Genomic DNA, 14,413 nt, shown 5'->3' with positions numbered 1-14,413 from the left:
GCACTATTTCTTATCCAGGGGTGGAGCAAAGGAAAGGAGAATTATCACATCTAGCAAAAGGCAACAGTTTATAGTAATCAGAAATAGATATTTTCCTGAACTGAAGGGCAATATTAAGGACATCATTTTTAAATGTTTTAAAAATCTCATAGAGTATAGTCCAGCAAAATTAAACTGCAAACAAAATATTTTCAAATAGTTTGAAGCCATTCATAGTGCAGCATAGCAAAAATGTATTTAAAAATGGGGGAAATTATCTTAAGGGCAAAAATATGAATCATCGGTGCTAGTAGGAGAATAACTATACAGAGAGCTGATTGTACTATATTTTTTAAACAATATTTAATCATACTGAAATAAAAGCCCATCAGAAAGTTCTGAGAACTCAAATAACTTTACTTGTAAAAATATGGCTATAATCTCCTTTGCCCCCCCCCCCCCAAATCATGCAGAAATAATAAGTAGCATTCTAGAATTATTATGTACTGTGTGCTTTCTTTCTTTTTTTTGCAAATGTCTTGTTTAAACGGTATCCTAGCTAGTCATATAAGTACTTACATTTTATTCATAAATCTATGTACTTTATCACAGAGAAGTCAATGCACTTAGGAAAAAAAGTATAGCACTTTTGATATTACATATTCAGAATACCTGTGATTCTTAAATAAGATAAATACAGTGATTAAACAATATTTATTTCAACCCTTTTATTCAATACAGTACACACACATTCTGACTATGGTGGAAGATAGGCATTTTCTGCTTTGATAAAAAGTACAACCCTTTCCAGACTAGTCTTTCCATTAGAAAGCAGAATGTAAAAAAACAACTTGGATGTATCCCTTTACATTACTGAGGTCTCCTTTTTAAAAAGCCTTTGTGGATATGATAGAGGAGAAAGGTGAAAACCCCTCATTTATTTGTCCATTTGCCTTGCGGCCACAGTAATATGTAATCTCATGAACATATTTGAAAATTTCTCTGAAAGAGACTGTCGCAAATGAATCAAAAGTCCTCTCTAATACACTCATCTATTATTTGCATGTAGGGAGCTATTGGACATGTTGTGAATTATAACTGTTGAAGGCAACAGGATAGGTCTCTTCCTAAATTAAATGGCAGAGATTTCATGCTTTCTCTTTCAGTTTTTTGAAGGTGCATGGTACAAAATAAAAAAATAGAGATCGAATCAGTACTAAAAATGCTAGTACAGTAAGTTTACAGCTTGTGTGCATTCAACTTTACATGTGTGATAAAAATAAAAAGGGGGCTGGGTTCTGGGGAAAACAACACTGGCAACCCCACCCACCATTAAACCCAATTGGTATTGACTATCCATGGAAAGTAAACACTGAGTAAATTGCAGGCCTACTCTACACCAGAACTTGGAGCAGTTAGAACTGAAGTTCTACTTGGGATTCTGCCTCTCTCTGTCTCTTCCAGCCACACCATGCTAGACCTGGTTGAGCATCCACGAAATTCTGCGCTTAGAGTCCTTCTAATAACTTTGATACAAAAGTTGTGCTAATAAAACTGTATCCTATGTAAAGAACTTCTCTACATTCTCCTGAGCTCCTGGAAAAATTTTACAGTGCAAGATTTCTCATATCATGTAGAGACACAAAGTGGCTGGGCTTTGGAATCGCTGGAAAGGAGACCTCTGCTTCTGTTTATTTGAGAAGGCTCTCTAGATGTGCAATGTAATATTATTTTTTTAAAAAACAAACCAAGCACAGGTGATTCTAATAAATGCTTACCCAACAAATGTTTTCAAGGATTTAGCATTAAGAGAAGTGGAACTATGAAATGCTACAGGCAACAGGGAAAAGGAAAGGATGGGGCAACTGGCCTGCTTGAGCTTACAGCAAGTAGGAGAAGAGATTCATGGTGGATCTCCCCTTGTTTCATGGTGGATTGCCCCTTGTTGTACATTGAGATTTAAGAAGGAGTAAACAAAGTTTCTCCATAACCTTCCTCTATGCCATCTATACAGAAATAAAGAGTTAATGCTCAGGGCTGAATCTGATCCCTCTAATGTGCAAGTGTCAGGTAGGTAGTTCAGGAGGGAAATAAAATATTGCTATTTCCCATTTTAACCTACCTGAAATACAGTTCTCTCTTGCTTGAGCTGGCTAGAGCCTTGAATTGAAACATTCTTGTTAGGGCTGGAAATACACTGAAACATTTTGTTGCTGGCTGCCACCTGTTTCGAATATTAATACAGTGGTACCTCGGGTTAAGAACTTAATTCGTTCTGGAAGTCCATTCTTAACCTGAAACCATTCTTAACCTGAGGCACCACTTTAGCTAAAGGGGCCTCCCGCTGCTGCTGCGCAATTTCTGTTCTCATCCTGAAGCAAAGTTCTTAACCCGAGGTACTATTTCTGGGTTAGCAGAGTCTGTAACCTAAAGTGTCTGTAACCTGAAGCATCTGTAACCTGAGGTACCACTGTACCTTTGAATGCTTAGGTAGCATTGAAGAGATTCCCATCTTAAACTACTTAGAATATAAGTCAGTGACTCCTTTTCATCTCTTGACCAGTTCACACCTGACTATCCAAAAGAAGCAATAAATCAGATCTTCAATAGGACTAAAGCATGCAGTGAAGCATTGTTCAGTGTAGTTCTGAACATTACCGTATTCACAAGTAAATCCAACTGAGGTGAGTTGGATTTATTCTCTAATAAGTGAGCTGAAGTCCAATTGTGTTTAACAGTTCCTGAACATGCTACGTGTCTCTTAATTGCATCTAATACTACAAACACAAAGAGCCCTGGATTATTTTTAGGAAATGCACTTGATAACAAATATTGATAATCTGCAGCAGATTATATAGTTCCAACAGTGTGCTAGCCACAGCAGATCTAACCATACGTAAAGAGTGCTTCATTCATTATGTTTTTAAAGATATGTGCTTGCTGCAGCAAAGTTTAACGAATCATGGCTCCCCAGATATACATATATGTATTTCAAAACTTAGTGTTTGCTTTCTCACACATTAATGCATTAAGCAGATATACAGTATGCAAATGCTAAAAGTGTAGTATGTCAAATAGCCCTAGCAAGCATATGTGAATAACATTTGCTTTGAATTACAATGTGGCCAATGTATTAATCAGTATCACTCTGTCTCTACTCTGTGTTCACACACACACACACACACACACACACACACACACACACACACTAAGAGAACTGCCCACATTTTTTTCATATATTTAGGGTAAAACTGAACACTGCAAATAGTTGATACTTTCTAAAAGAATATAAGTTTCAATAAATATTTAAATACAGGTTCAATAAATATTTTAAAGATGCAACATATTTAGTTTTAGTACTACTCATTTATAATTATGTTGATTAAATCCATTGACTTCCCTCTTTCAATCAATATTTAACACCATTTAAATCTTAGTTGCCTACTACTGATATATCACAGATTCTTTAATTCTAATAAATTACATTCTAATTTGCATTAGACTTCAAATACATATTCCACCAGGATACGCTGGCCAGGGGTATGATCAAGTGCTGTTGTATAGTTTTCATAGGTTCCTTGTTCAGTTCTGATGATCTCAGCTAAAATGATTTGGCATTTACATATTATTAAACAAAAACAACTTAAAGTCTGAAGTCCATTCTGTGTTAGAAGTTTTGAGTCTTCTATTCATTTTTGCTAAATAATCTAGATTTCACCAAATTAATTAAGAGCAGAAGGTGATCTGTTAAGTGCATAGGCCATGTGTACAATAAAATGGATTGTTGCTTTAAACCAAACTGAGGCAGGAACCATTTCAGTGAACATTGACTTTCTTTGTTGCTTTCCACAATCTTAACATTACAAAGTGATCTTTAAAGACACATCATTTCTCACACTAGGGTTTCAGTGTGTTCAGCACTCTTTTTCAGATGCATCTTCCTACATTACTCTAGATTAGTGAAAGGAATCAATGAGAATTGATCCAATTTGCAGAACACAGTTCTAATATTGATAGTAGTTTATACACATTTGCTTTTGCCTAATCTTTTATTAATGATCATCTTCAAAATGTCAATTAATATTGCTGTCCATAAATTCAGTAATATGGGCTAGATAGAAATCAACTAATTAAAGAAGAGATGCTCAAAGGAAACAAAACACAGAGTAAGATGAAGGAAAAATACCTTTTGGTGATCTGTTTTCCTTATACTACTTTGAGAAACAGTAATCACTGTTATACAAAACAAATTCCTTCCAGTAGCACCTTAAAGACCAACTAAGTCAGTTCTTGGTATGAGCTTTCGTGTGCATGCACACTTCTTCAGATACACAGTGTGTATCTGAAGAAGTGTGCATGCACACGAAAGCTCATACCAAGAACTGACTTAGTTGGTCTTTAAGGTGCTACTGGAAGGAATTTGTTTTGTTTTGACTATGGCAGACCAACACGGCTACCTATCTGTCACTGTTATACAGTTTACCTATCGGTGGAAAAAGGTCAATTTAATTTCATTACTTTCATCAAAACTGTGTATTAGAAAATGAAAAGTGGTAAGCAAATAGATTCTCATCTGTTTTTTGTTATCTATTCATTTTGAGAAAAATACCGAGTAACATGAATGCACACTTAGCAGGGAAATAATTCAAATACCTATGTGTTCACACAGGAGCAAACATTCCCCAGAGGTTCCTGGGGGGCATTCCTGAGAGTGGAGTGGCATATTTATTTGAAAAAGTAGGGCCTATCCTATTTGAAGCATCCTAGCTGAGGCTGTCCCAATGCCCTTCTAGGTGTTTGCTAAAGCACCAACTTAGACTCAAGGGTAGTATGGTAGGGGTGGGTAGGTTGCTATGCCCTATGGCACGGGTGGGAAACATCTAATGCAGTCTTCCAGGACTTTATAATTGGCCATCCAGACTATTTCCAGGCCAAACATCCTCCAGACTGCAACACACCCGTCACCAGCCCTGCTTAACACCCTGCTTAAATATGTTTGCCTGACTGGAATGTGGCCATGAACTCTGATAGCACTTCTTGATTTCTGGATGGAGGTTAGAATGGAATGTGTGAGTGGGTAGAAACTAACTTACTGTGCAAAGGTATAATTCACATCCATTGCTTTGTCCACTTTCGCCTCTGGCCTCACCCACCACTGACATGTGTCCCCCAGAAGGCTGCATAGAAGGGAATGTGGTCCCCAGCCTTAAAAAGATTCCTCACCCCTGGTTTATAGGAATTCAATCTTTCTAGTTAGACTTCCTGTCCTGTGAGTGCTAATCTTAAGTGTTTGTGTCTTGGGTTGGGTACCTGAGGGATTCTGCTGATATGCTGCTCATCAATATTCCTGTGTCAGCTGATGAAGATTGTCTTGATTTGTGTTGATGGCTTCTAGGATGGAGTATTCTAACTTCTATGCTGACGTCTCAGGATGTGGAGGACCTCATGGCCACAACGAGAGCCATGTTATGCTGCTCCTTGGATTACAGATTCTAAGGTTGGTGCTGGAGGATTGTTGCTGACCCCTTGGTGGTTATTCTATGAGATTTCACAGGTCTGTTTTATCCCACATGCTGTTTAATGTCTATGTTAAACCACTGACTACAGCACTTGACAGGATAAGTTCCAATAGGCTATGACTCAACTCAGAAGAAACAGAGGTACTGTTAGTTTGTGGTTCAACTGCCCAACCTAGTTTGGAATGGGTGTCCTCCTAAGAGACCTCTTTGTCTCCATCTATACTCTTAGACCTAGCCAGACTTTACCTTCCTATTAGATGTAAAACAGCTTAAAGAACTAGGTTCATAGAGTAGGAGAGATCTTGGATCCAGCATTGTTGCAGGAGGGAGAAGTGTTGTTCCCTTTTAGTTTAGAGGACCTTCAGACAAAGATAGGTAGAGAGGTAACTACAACATGTGTCCATCTTTTTGACTAGTTTGCAAAGGCTTAAATTTTAGTAAAAGTAGACTAATATGTGTTTTTGATTCCATCTATTTGGAATATGTGGAAGACAGAAGTGCCTGGCGTGCTCTGGTCCATGAGGTCACAAAGAGTCGGACACGACTAAACGACTAAGCAACAACAAATTTGGAATATGTCAATCTTCATGGAAAAACCGCAATATGATCATATTTTGTGTTTTACCAACTGCCAACAAAACTAAGAATATTATTTTAAAAATCAGATGAACAAAACAGGAACTGGTCAATTTTTTCTAAATGATAAACAAAATCCATCCACGCACACGGCAAAAGGCTAAGAATCTGAACTGGGAAAGATTACTAAATAGATTGTAAATTAATGCATCACTCTCCAGTAATCTATAATAAAAGTTTGTCCAAGGCTCTCATTCCTCTATGTGATCAATGTGAACCTCAAAAGAAAGCACAGGGTCAAAATTACCTAAAAGTTTATGAACTTGGCTGGGAGAATGAAAGCAAGTTCTGAAATGAAACAGCTGGGGAGGATAATAATCAATAACTACTCTTATCTTGTCAAATTTCAGCCTTAGAAAATTAATATCACATAGGCAATCATGCAGCACAGCAAGGGGCATTCAGGGTTTACAGCAACCAAACAGATACCTTGAGGTGCTGTCAATTTGTAATATTGTACAACCTGAGCATGAGACTATTAGCCTGCAGCTGCAATTTCAAAAACCTCATGGGTATCTGGGAACCCCTGAAATAACTAGAGAGAGGGGAAAAACACACCCTTATAGTCACAGGGCCCAGAGCAATAAAGCATGAACGCTGAAAAATACAATGAATTTAACTCACACAAGGCTGCTGAAACAACAGTATAGGTGTTTATTCCTCCCAAATATAAAACACTCTCTTCTCAAGTTTCATGTAAGCAGAGACAAATAACAGTAACAGTCATTTCAAACATGGCCCTCAAAGAATATAGAAGTCAAGACAATGTATATCTCCCAACAGGGCCATGCCCAACTGTTGGAAAATGGTGTATCTACTTTTCTGCCCCTCCCCCTCCAGGTCCAGCATATAATCCTAATCTGTTAGACATACATCAAGTAATTGCTTGTAGACTATGGCTAGCATATAAAAGTACCCCTGAAAATAGCCTGTTATAATTGGACTCCAGTAAAACAGACTTTTAATCCAGAAAGACTATTGAATCACCCTCTGGAGATGAAAGAGAGTGTTTCATTAATTGAAAATATAAGTCTATGCATCCATTGGTGATGGCTCAATGGATGTTAGATAGGTTGTAAAATTTCTTTAGCAAAAAAACCTTTGATACTGGTAAGCACAGTAGATATGATATTGTGGATTTCTTTGATGACTTTCACAGAGAGAATAAAGATAAGACTATTACCAATATGATGATGATGATTTTTTAAAAAAAATAATGTTCTGGAATTATATTAATACCTTTTTGGGTTGCAGGGATAATCTTCTTGTATCGTTTAGGCTGTATCTATTAATCAGGGAGTAATACAATATTAATGTGATGTTATCAGCAACTAAAATAATGTGCAACTCTATTTGAAGTGTACAGCATACTGAACCACCATTTTAAGTTGTTTTTTTTAAGCCAGCCAACCACTAACTTAAGGGCAAAAGGCTTTACAAATCAATACACATTGATTTTTTCCTGGGAATTTTTTGACCTTAGGATGGTCACCATGACCTAATCAATAGGCTTGTGGATTTTAGCATCCGTGTGCTGGTACAGGTGCACAAGTAGGGGTTGCAAGGTTTGCTCCCAGCCTGCTTCCACAGATGAGAGTGGAATTTGTATAGGCCCTTTGTGATTCCAATGAATGCATGGAGTTTGCGAACACAAACTCCTGCTCCACCCTTTCCATATTTTCAAATAACGTCTGTAAAGGGTTTGTTTCATGGCACTGCTGTGCTTTTTGTAAGATGCTACTTCAGTAGTTATAAAGAGAGCAAAGTTTGCACATGTTCTAAATTCCACATAGAAACTAACAGAATGATTGGACTAGAACCAACATATTTAAAAATGGTTTTTGATTGGAATATTTTGAAGGGAATGAGGTGTTTAGAGGATCACTGCCTTGACTATTATTTATAAGCTCAAAGTAAAAACAAAGCATTGATGTTTTAAAAATATTATATGTCTATTCAGAAGTAAGTCACATTAACTTCCCTAGGAAATAGCTAGTGTATAACTTTCATAGTTGGCTCACCTATCAGTTGGCTCACCTATCAGGTAAAATGTGAAAATGGTTTCAAGGCAGACAAAGTTGGTTGTGGTGAATTAACCTCCCAGCTCTCCCCTCAGTTGCCTTGCCTACCACTCCTCTCCCCACCTTCTGTTACTTTTAATGTATTTATGCTACTAATGCAGTTGTGGCACCACCCCTTCCTTTCTGCCTTGTTGGAAGGCAAGGGGCTCCGTCACAGCAAGCCATTCTGGAAAAGGTGACCCAGGAGAGGGCTTGTGCTGTCATTTTCCTGGGGTGGTTAGGGCTAGAGAATGCCATTATTTAAATTCTCAATTTTACATTTAATTTTAAGCTTTTATTTAAAAATTGTCTAGCTGCCCTAAAAAAGCAGTTGTGGCATACGCAGTCTCCTAGGTGATATCCCCCCAGAATGCCTCAATCTGAGTAAGGACCCACATTCATTTCTCAGAATAAGAAAGAGAGGAGATGGAGGCAGAGATGTGCTGCTTCTGTGTTAGCAGCAAAACAGTAGGGAAGGTATGAGGAGTAGGAAGCTTGGTAGAAGTTGTCCTCACCTTGGATGGCACCATATCTTGTGCTGGTCCTGTTAGCTTTGCTAGCACAGGAAAATTATTTGTGTAGCCAACAATATGGCAGCTTCTGGTGATTCCCTCTTCTCATATATCTTTGACAAGTGAGATGGAGAAGCAATCCTGTTGTAGACATTAGTTTTTGAATATCTGAATGCAATCTGTCAACTGCATAATCCAGGAACTTTCTGTGTCATGGTCCCTGTTCTACAAATATAATATAAATTTGATAATTTTTCAGCAACATTTTTGAGTTCCTGCTGGACGGTGCCAGATAAAACAATTTACAAGGACACACAACAAAGAGAATTCTGCGATGCTTTAACAAGTTTATTAGACAAATTTTTAAGGCAAGAGACTGTGGCCTATGGAGGCTCCTTCCACAATAAATTTGTTAATCTGCAACCAGAACCGTAGCTAGGTGATCTTGCAACCCTGGCAGAACTGTCCACATTGCGCCCCCTAGCTACGGACAAATTAGCTCTTCTTTCCACCTCTCCTCCAACTCCCCTCTTCCACCAATTCAATTCACCCTCTATTTAAAACCATTTCTTATGAGGCAATTTTGTTGTTGTTCAGTCGTTTAGTCGTGTCCGACTCTTCGTGACCCCATGGACCAGAACATGCCAGGCACTCCTGTCTTCCACTGCCTCCCACAGTTTGGTCAACCTCATATTGGTAGCTTCGAGAACACTGTCCAACCATCTCATCCTCTGTCATCCCCTTCTCCTAGTGCCCTCCATCTTTCCCAGCATCAGGGTCTTTTCCAGGGAGTCTTCTTTTCTCATGATGTGGCCAAAGTATTGGAGCCTTAGCTTCACGATCTGTCCTTCCAGTGAGCACTCAGGGCTGATTTCCTTCAGAATGGATAGGTTTGATCTTCTTGCAGCCCATGGGACTCTCAAGAGTCTCCTCCAGCACCATAATTCAAAAGCATCAATTCTTCGGCGATCAGCCTTCTTTATGGTCCAGCTCTCACTTCCATACATCACTACTGATTTATAGCTTTAACTATATGGACCTTTGTCGGCAAGGTGATGTCTCTGCTTTTTAAGATGCTGTCTAGGTTTGTCATTGCTTTTCTCCCAAGAAGCAGGTGTCTTTTAATTTCATGATTGCTGTCACCATCTGCAGTGATCATGGAGCCCAAGAAAGTAAAATCTCTCACTGCCTCCATTTCTTCCCCTTCTATTTGCCAGGAGGTGATGGGACCAGTGGCCATGATCTTAGTTTTTTTGATGTTGAGCTTCAGACCATATTTTGCACTCTCCTCTTTCACCTTCATTAAAAGGTTCTTTAATTCCTCCTCGCTTTCTGCCATCAAGGTTGTGTCATCTGCATATCTGAGGTTGTTGATATTTTTTCCAGCAATCTTAATTCTGGTTTAAGATTCATCCAGTCCAGCCTTTTGCATGATGAATTCTGCATATAAGTTAAATAAGCAGAGTGACAATATACAGCGTTGTCGTACTCCTTTCCCATTTTTGAACCAATCAGTTGTTCCATATCCAGTTCTAACTGTAGCTTCTTGTCCCACATAGAGATTTCTCAGGAGACAGATGAGGTGATCAGGCACTCCCATTTCTTTAAGAACTTTCCATAGTTTGCTGTGGTCAACACAGTCAAATGCTTTTGTGTAGTAAATGAAACAGAAATAGACATTTTTCTGGAACTCTCTAGCTTTCTTCATAATCCAGCACATGTTTGCAATTTGGTCTCTGATTTTTCTGCCCCTTCGGAATCCAGTTTGCACTTCTGGGAGTTCTCGGTCCACATATTGCTTAAGCCTGCCTTGTAGAATTTTAAGCATAACCTTGCTAGCATGTGAAATGAGAGCAATTGTGCGGTAGTTGGAGCATTCTTTGGCACTGCCCTTCTTTAGGATTGGGATGTAGACTGATCTTCTCCAATCCACTGGCCACTGCTGAGTTTTCCAAACTTGTTGGCATATTGAGTGTAGCACCTTAACAGCATAACCTTTTAGAATTTTAAATAGTTCAGCTGGAGTATCATCACTTCCACTGGCCTTGTTATTAGCAGTGCTTTCTAAGGCTCATTTGACTTCATTCTCCAGGATGTCTGGCTCAAGGTCAGCAGCCACACTACCTGGGGTGTACGAGGCATCCATATCTTTCTGGTATAATTCCTCTGTGTATTCTTGCCACCTATTCTTGATGTCTTCTGCTTCTGTTAGATCCTTGCCACTTTTGTCCTTTATTATGGTAATGTTTGTATGAAAAATTCCTTTAATATCTCCAATTTTCTTTAACAGATCTCTGGTTTTCCCCATTCTATTGTTTTCCTCTAATTCTTTGCATTGCTCATTTAAAAAGGCCTTTTGTCTCTCCATGCTATTCTTTGGAAATCTGCATTCAATTTCCTCTATCTTTCGCTGTCTCCCTCGCATTTTGCTTGCCTTCTCTCCCCCACTATTTGTAAGGCCTCATTGGACAGCCACTTTGCTTTCTTGCATTTCCTTTTCATTGGGATGGTTTTCGTAGCTGCCTCCTGTATGAGCCAATAATCAATAATTATATTTATGGGCATGTTTGGGGAAGCTTTTAATGTTTGATGCATTACTGTATTTTACTATTTTGTTGGAAGCCGCCCAGAGTGGCTGTGGAAGCCCAGCCAGATGGGGGGGTATAAATAATAATAATAATAATAATAATAATAATAATAATAATAATTACTACATTTTTAGTCAATTTTGCAGCCCCCTGTCGCCTGTGCCCCTGTTGGGAGCCCACCTCACCTCCTAGCTACAGCCCTGTCTGCAACATGTCACACCTAAACACATGATGTGGCTTCTCTTTGGGAAAGAAGAGGGGGGAAGTGATTGTATGCATATTTTATTGAAAACTGTATTGTACATGTCCTGCTCTCTGGTAACTTTGGATAGGATTAGAGACCAAAGGAGTATACAAGTAAATTTAATCCCACATAATTTTAGTTTCCAAAATAGATCTCAGAAAGTAAGAGAAAGAGTTTTGTACACATTTGAAAATGTATATAGAATTCCTAAAGTATGTGTTATCATTGTAGAGCTGTTTACACAGTGGCACTTCCACTTGCTCTGTAGTACAGTCTAGGCTGGGTTGTGTGTATTGATCAGAGTAGTGGGGTAGGAATGCCAGAGGAGCAGATAGATGAATGATCTTACCTTTTGACAGGCATATTGACTAGTTGGTCTTTTGTCTAACAGAAGAGAATTAGGCAGCAATCCTGTATACAGTTATCTGGAAATAAGCATCACCAAACACAGTGGGACTTACTTTTGAGAAAACAGGTATAGGACTGTGCTGCTTTAAATGCAGGTAATGGGCTTTTGCATTTCAGATTAGGTTTTCCTTTGCATCTTATATTCTATAAATAACCCAACCGTAAGATTTTAGCTACACTCATAATGATTCAAAGTGTAAAAATACCTTGGTATAACAAAAAATAAAACTATTTTTCGTATGCAGCATTGAATACGTATGTTACATTTTCCAAGTGTGCTATTAACATAAAATAAAAATAAAACAAAGACATTTTGTGATATCTGAATGCTTGCCAGCTTATTCCAAAACTGACTGGCAAATAGATATGACAATTTTAAACATACCGGTATTTAAAATTTGATTTATTAAAACTATTATGGTTTGGCCTTTCACTCCAGTATCCAAAAGTTGTTTGAATTTAAGCTGTTCCTTCATTTGTCATACCTAGAGGGCAAGCCACCTAATGACTATATTGATTTTCCTTTGTGTTCAATTCTTTATGCATCATTCAGACAAGGTGAATATGGGCATACTCTGAAACTGTTTTTCAGTGTATGTTCATAGGACATTAATTTCAGATAAAAGTGTTTTCATATGCCACATTTTCTAAAAAGTCAATCACTAGCAATTATTGCAAAGGGTTTTCAAAGATAATTATATTATTATCATTAGATAATAAACATTAAGAGTGTGAACAGAAACTGTATGTTGATCAGTAAGCATGTCAATACAGAAAACTTTTGTTAAAATATATTTATCTACATTTCTGTAGGTTGGTGTGCAGTTTGCATCAACAAGAAAGTACAGCTGAAAAAAATATCAGTAAAAACAATATTAAGTAAATGGGATTGTTAAAGTGAAGCCTTTCTTTGACTATTCATGCTTATGTATTGTATAAAAGAACATGCAGAATTGTGTTTTTCACCCTCATTACACAGGATATATATAATAGATGACCCAAGCCTATGGGCTAGCCAACAAAGTTTCTGTGGTTAGTCCAATAGTGTCCATGTGTGAACAAACTGATTCCACTGACATTGCAGGCCTGCTCGTCCTTCTCTCCCCTGAAGCTCCATGTAGACCCCCCAAAATCGGATCCCTGTGAAGCAGATTTGGAGGGTCATGGGGAGATGCAAGGGGTAGGAGAGGAACCACAAGTGGAAGTTTGCTTGTACAGCATTGAGTTCCACTCTCTTAAAAAGGTAAAGGTAAAAAAACCCTGACAGTTAAGTCCAGTCGCAGATGACTCTGGGGTTGCGGCACTCATCTCGCTTTACAGGCCGAGGGAGCCAGCGTTTGTCCGCAGACAGTTTTTCTGGGTCATGTGGCCAGCAACGGAACACCGACACCAGAGCAATGCATGGAAACGCTGTTTACCTTCCCGCCGGAGAGATACCTATTTATCTACTTGCACTTTTGGGGGGAGGAGCTGGGACTGAGTAATGGGAGCTCAACCCGTCGTGGGGATTTGAACCGCCGACCTTCTGATCAGCAAGCCCAAGAGGCTCAGTGGTTTAGACCACAGCGCCACCTGCATCCTCTCCACCCTCTTACTTCTGTTTTAAAGGGGAAACTGCATGCTATAGCTATCAGCTTGTGTGTGTGTGTGTGTGTGTGTGAGAGAGAGAGAGAGAGAGAGAGAGAGAGAGAGAGAGAGAGAGAGAGAGAAAGGGTGGGTATTTCCATGACTGCAAACCAGGCATGCCTAGTGTTCTGATAAACCTTGAGGAAAATACACATTTTAGGAAAAGCATTGTTGAGAAAGTTGCTTTTAATATCAGATCAACTAGTATTAGATATTAAAAATCCTGCTCTCACCATAACTTGTTTGCCATATTTAAGGTAGTAAAAATCAACCTAGAATTTCACAGGCAACAGTGGACTATCTTACTGATAATCTAGTTTAAAGAATTTTTTCCCTGACTTTTGCCTCTATTCAAGAGTATCACAGAGGTCAAGGAGGTGCTTGGCTGCCTCAAGGGAGAACCCTGTAGATGTGGACTTAATGCTGAAATGCAGCTGTTGTTTGGAAGTGGGTGGGTGGGAGGTATGGAATTACATAGGAAGAAAAAGAAAAAGAAATCAAATATACAAATGGAAGAAAAACATCACTACCCAATTTTCTATTAAACTTTAATGCCCTGTCTCAACTGTGAGCACATGGTTACTAAACATGTGTAGAAATGTGGAATGATTTCATGAAATGTGAATTATATGAGGATTGTATAGCAGAAGAAATATGCATACAAAGAAATATAAATAAGGGATTATTATACTGAACATCAAGAGCTGCTATGTTTACTGTTTATACTGCCTATTTCATACCAACTACATATTAAAAAATGCAGGTATTAAACCAGGTATTAAAATCACAAGATTCTAAGTTCAGGGCACTGTTTTCACAGTGGCCAATCAAATGCCTATGG

General features: G+C 38.5%; 1 protein-coding gene across 2 annotated transcripts in view; it reads right to left on the bottom strand.

The window, feature by feature from the left end:
• The window catches only part of ROBO1 (roundabout guidance receptor 1), a 585,029-nt gene that overhangs the window by 338,118 nt on the left and 232,498 nt on the right, over positions 1-14,413 (bottom strand). The window lies entirely within an intron of this gene.

This window comes from Podarcis erhardii (genome assembly GCF_964252035.2).
Source record: "Podarcis erhardii genome assembly, chromosome: 4".
Lineage (NCBI taxonomy): Eukaryota > Metazoa > Chordata > Lepidosauria > Squamata > Lacertidae > Podarcis > Podarcis erhardii.
This window is presented reverse-complemented; position numbering and strand designations above follow the sequence as displayed.